Raw genomic sequence first — 6,000 nt, forward strand, 5'->3', positions numbered from 1 at the left:
ACACCCTTCCTGAACTGCCTGTCCCATACGGGGTCATGGGGAGGCGGAGCCTAACTTGGCAGCTCAGGGTGTAAGGGGACACACCCAGGACAGGATGCCAGTCTGTCACAAGGCACCCCAAGCAGGGCTTGAACCCCAGACCTACGGTAAGCAGGACCTGGTCCAACCCACTGCGCCACCACACCATCGTACCCCCATGGCCCCCCCTTCTTCAGGGCTTCTTCCCCAAATTGATACAGTAAAAATAGGCTGCTGCATAAATGAGAAAGAGCTTGTAAAGTTCATTGTCTGACGTTGTGTGTAAGCGGCAGAGCTGTTTGACGAATAAATGTGAATACTGATGATCTGATCGGACTTCATTTGTTCTAAACACATTCTGCTTGCTGGGTTGAACAATCTTAGTCCATTAAGGTTCTTGGGGGGGGGGTCGAGTACTAATATGTCCAGAAAAGGGTGTTTTAGCACTGCTTTCATAAATGCCTGCGTTCACCTGTGACAATGACACAATCCCACCCTCGCTCACAACTCCTATTTTTAGAAGGCGTTTGTGTTTAGAATGCGACAACAGTGCTGTCTCCATTAGACGCAAGCTGGTCTTTTGGGAGGGGACAGGTAAGTTCAGTCTCGGTGATACGCATCGCATACTGTACATTTAGCCATTTGGCTCCTTTCATCTGTCCTTTTAGGAATGTCTGGCACTAAAATGTCATCAATTTTCTTGTAATGTATCAAAGAAATTTCTTAGGAAACATTTTCTTTTCTTAACATATCTGCCGATGTGAACGAATGAAGCAAAGACATTCCTGATTAGACTAATCTTATGAAGAGACTTTCTGAAATGTGCCTTATGCGTTTGTTATTGGTTTCGGAGAAGCAACAGTAGTACTTACTATGCATTATGTATAATCAAAACACACACACACACACACACACACACACACACACACACACACACACTGGCTGAAGCCGCTCGTCCCAAGTAGGGTCGCTGCAAAGTGGAGCTTAATCCAGCAACACAGGGCATAAGGGACACACCCAGGACGGGACGCCAGTCCATCACAAGGCACCCCAAGCGGGACTCAAACCCCAGACCCACCAGAGAGCAGGACCCAGCCAAACCCGCTCCATCACTACGCCCCCCATGTATAATCAAATAAAATTTTAAATAAACTTTGTAATATAGAAATAAACTAGTGGTGGGGAAAGTCGCAGCTCCGGTGGAGTCTTAAGGGTGGCGAGAGACAGTAATAATGTGCAGAAAATTGATTTATGATTGTATTTTTAAGATTCCAAAGAGACAGGATGTCACTTAACTCAGAACTTCCGTTATACACAGGAGTAAAGACACGCAGCCTGCGCGGGATGAAAAGTCAAACTATAAATGACCGTTGGACTGTAGGTGGCGTAGTGATTATGACTGTCCCTGGCACCGCGGTAGGGACTTCCAGCATTAATCTATTTACAGTGGTTTACCCATTTATATATCTGGTTAGTTTCTCTTGAAGCAATTCCTTCAAGGATCTTTGCTCATGGAGACTAGAGCACGAGGTCAAAGTTGAATCTGAGTCCTACCTTTTGCCCACAGTACACTGAAGTACCTTCATGAAGATGAGTGCTCTGAACTCATACAGTAAGAATACCCTGCTGTTTAAATGGGCAGATCATTGTAAAATTGATTATCTAACATTGTAAGTGATCTTGGACAAAAGGATCCAGCTAAATAATAGTCAGTAATATTGCTTTAGGTCGGTAACCACACTGTTTTGCACTGGATTAAGGCCTCTTGGGTGAGTTTTTCCCTTAGGTCTCACCCCAAAACACATCTGTTGAAAACCAGTTTACATCGCAACTGCTGAAACTCAAAATCTGAATGTCCCACAGCGATGAAACGTGAGTGAAGTCAGTTACATGTTGCACTCCGCTTTGGGAGCTGTGATTCCTGGTATCAGCTCCAGAACATCATGATGATATCCAAATACAAATTTACTAGCTTTAATCAATGCCTGTGTGGAGAAGTATGAGAAGTTCATCTTCTACAGCCATGAGAGGTGGTAGATGTACAGTACGCAGGTTTTCTGCTCAGCGTCCATTAATCCATGCGGAATTGACCACAACAGTTTGATTTACACTTAGTCTACACTTGTCTTTAAACATATGCTGCCATTAAACGCATCTGGTCCTGCGATGGACTGGTGTCCCATCCAGGGGTGCCCCTCTTCCGCCTTTCACCCAGTGCTTCTGGGGTAGGCTCCAATTCACCCCAACCCTGCTCAGGACAAGCAGCTACTGAAAATGAACGGATGCATGGATGGGTGGGTGGATGGATTGATTGGTTTGTGATGTTTGCATTCACCTTCACTCTCCAGGGTTGTGATGAAGTCCTCCACAGCTCACCATTTCTTCTCCCCGGGTAAATGTAACACCGCTCAATTCCCCATTTGTTAAACACCTTTTCGTGTCCAATCTTGAATATATTGCAATAAGAATACCTTGTTTGGTCGCCATTTTCGCCAGCGGGGGAAAAGTTCTCGTAGATAAGCAAGCGTGGAACTTCAAGTAGTTTTTTTTTTCCTCCCTATATGTGTGCAACAGTATTTGTGTATGTGTCACACACATTATATTATATCTTTACCCTCCCATGAAATAAAAGGATGTAGCCATTGTTGTTATGATCACTGTGTAGGCATTTTGTCGAAAATGTGGATACAGTTAAGGAGGCGGGTGCAAGTGAGAGGATGAAGGATGAGCAATGCCTTCAATCAGCCTTAAACCGAATGTTCTTGCGGATCTTGTCTCTTTTTTTCGTGTGGTTTCTGCTCCTCGCTGTTTCCGCAAAGATCCATTTAGGAAGCGGGATGTTCACGATCACCCCTCAGCCACGGCACTGGATGGACTCCGTGCTTAAACTGCGCGTGAATTGCAGTGTACGTGAAGCTCACAGCAGTAAATTGTGAAAGAGAGTACGGGTTGGGTTAGGGTTACGGCTGAAAATGAAGCGTGCGTTGACTTTTGTGGGTGAATAGTTACATGTCCAAAACGCAGTTTGTTCACGTAGAAGCAAAAGTTGCACTTGATTAGTGTCAGAGCTGAGATTTATCAGCTTCCTGGAGCTGGACGAAGCGCATTCGTTTTTAATATTAATGCCAAGTGTCAGGTCGCTGCTTTGTAATTCCGACATTAGTTATCATCCTTTCTTTGCCGAAATGTGACAATGCATCAAGTGTTGGAAGAGATTCTAAAGTGCACATTTAGCATCTCCCCTTCCAAACCTGCCTGTATTACCGCAATCAAGTCTCATTTCTCGAGCAAATGACTTTTCTGGCTCTTCTGTTCCCACAGTTCGAACAGCGATCAGTGCATGCGGACGCAGACAGACCGTAAACTCTTTTCGTAACCTGAAACATAAAGAAACGTGCACCACGTTCTCATTAGAGTTCTGGTACATTTAATAAGCAGTAACAGCCCTGAACTGAGTTGGAACAATTTGTGCGCTCTTGTTTGCTCCGTGTGTCTCAGAACATTTCTGCTCATAAATAGCTCTCTCTAAACGAGAGAGGAGAAAAGGAACGGACAGAAGGAGGCAAATGGGAACACCGGGAGAATGGGAGCGAGAGAGTTGCGAAACAATTTTTTCCCTTATTTATTTTTTTTTTAAACAAAACCACCGCGTCTCCTTCTGTATCAGTTCAAGGATGCTCGTCCTTTTTCTCAAGTCTCCCTTTCTTTCTGCTGGTGTTTATTTTTACACTGAAAGAATCAAGGTCTTCACTCAGCTTCTTGAAAGAAAGGATCTAATCTGTTGCCTAGCAACACCTCCTACTCCTGCACCAGAGAATGGGAGAGAAGACCAGGAGAGAGGGAAGATGGAGGAGAACCGCAGAGGTATTAGTGATGGACTGGTACAAAACGGGAGGTATGGAGCGGAAGATCCGCGACGGGAATAAAACGGAGACCCGCACACATAAAGCAAGGTGTTTGAGCCGAGTAAAACCGAGGGCCAGCGGGCAGAAATGCGGTAAATCAGAAACGAGTATGTGGCTGTTGAGTTGCGCCCATAGATGGAGCACGCTTTTCAGCGCTCATCAGTCAGGTAATCTATTTGTGCGCCAATAGGTAAATGCAGCAAATTGACACACGCGTGCGTGCAGGAGTTTGTGAGCGTGTGTCCGTGCCCGAGCGTTCTGCGTTCAGCCCGGTGCATAAACAGGGCCAGTGTTTCCGAGAGAACGGAACAAACGCCCACGCACACCACCCGAACCCAGCCCTCTCCTCTCCTCTCCTCCCCTCCCTCATCCCCTCCCTCCTTCTGTGAGTGACGCTTCCAAAGCTTGTGGCCTTGTACCTTTTTTTGTTTCTTTTTTTCCCTGCAGTTTATTTTTAGAACTTGGGGCTGGAGATGGGGAGTAATAGGTGCTGGTATCCCCACACTTTCTGACTGTCTTCCTACTCGGAGATCACGGTTCTCTGCCCGTTGCGTCGCTGTAAAAGTTGAGGATCCGGAGTTTAATCTACGAGCGTAGCTGTCTATGATATGCAAATATGTTTTACATTTCCTTTTCTTTCCATTTCCTTCTGTGCAAACAGACACACGGTTCGGGGTACGCAAAACACACAATGACGGTCATGGTTCATTACGTTGCGATTAAGAACGTTTGGTCTCGCCGCAACATAAATGTTTTTGGCAAGTTCCCTTTTTGGCATTTTAAGATGTGTCGTGACATCAGGTTATTGTGCTATATGTAAAAGTACGACATGTTGAAAATGAAATATGTTACATTTACCACGATATCTTAATGGATCTTCAACTTCATTCTAGTACTCCATGTAACCGCACAACCAGAACATTCTCACTCTTCTTTCCATCTCAATTTCACTCCGTTTCTCCTCACTTCAATTTCTTTCTCTTACCCAGTTGTAAGTTGGTGCTGATGCAGGGTTGCTATGGTGATATGATGTGGTTGTGTGACATCATTACAGAACTCCTAGCAGCATTTTTTTTTTCCTCTCTCAGTCTTTTTACTCTGTTATCTTCATGGCCAGAAGCACAGTACTGCAGGAGATCTCAAATTTTCACAGTGACTGAATGGTGCATTTCCACAAGCTTCATTTTTCCCTCTTTATTGTATAAAACCACCTTCTGATCATATACATATATGTACATAGATGAGGACAGCTGGTAGTGTAGTGGTTAGAGCTACTGCCTGCGGATCTAAAGATCGCGGGTTTAATCCTTACCTTTGGCTCTAGTAGCCTCGAGCAAGGTACTTTATCCTAAATTGCTCCAGCAAAATAACCCAGCTGTATAAATAGGTAAATAATTGTAAGTAGTTCAACATTGTAAGTCACTTTGGAGGAAAGCATCAGAGGAAATGCCTAATATACATGGTACCTTCTTTGACCCAGTTCTTCTTTTCCCACATTAATAATATTTATATAACTATAATAAATCTCAGTCACCAGTTTCTGAAGTTTAGACATGTCTGTACATCCCTTGTGGTTACAATACTGGGTCTTGGTGTCTTTGTACATTTATATTTATTCATTTAGCAGATGCTTTTCTCCAAAGCGACATACACCTTATAGGAAATACAATGTGTACATCACGTTAGGAGAAAGAGATATAGCTGCAGATGTATGACTCTTAAGTGCAGTTAGTTTGTTTCCTTCACCATATGCACTGACGCTCATCACACAAGTAGCTGCATAAAACTTCACCCGAATATTACTGATTCCTAATCACCTTCCTAGAGTTTTATGCTTTTTTTATGTTGCATTGCAGGAGTGGCTCTGTAAACAACTGATCTGAGCATGATCGTGATCATTTATACCTTATGTGAACTTAAGAGATCATGGGCGAAGTGAGTCTGGAAGAGATGAGTTTTAAGACCCTTTTTTAATGTGGACAAAGATTCAGCAGTTCTGAGTGAGAGGGGGAGGTCGTTCCACCACAGCAGAGCCAGAACCAAGAACCTCTGTACATGGGACCACCAAGCAGGCAGA

Source organism: Scleropages formosus, chromosome 13, assembly GCF_900964775.1.
Source record: "Scleropages formosus chromosome 13, fSclFor1.1, whole genome shotgun sequence".
Classification (NCBI taxonomy): Eukaryota; Metazoa; Chordata; class Actinopteri; order Osteoglossiformes; family Osteoglossidae; genus Scleropages; species Scleropages formosus.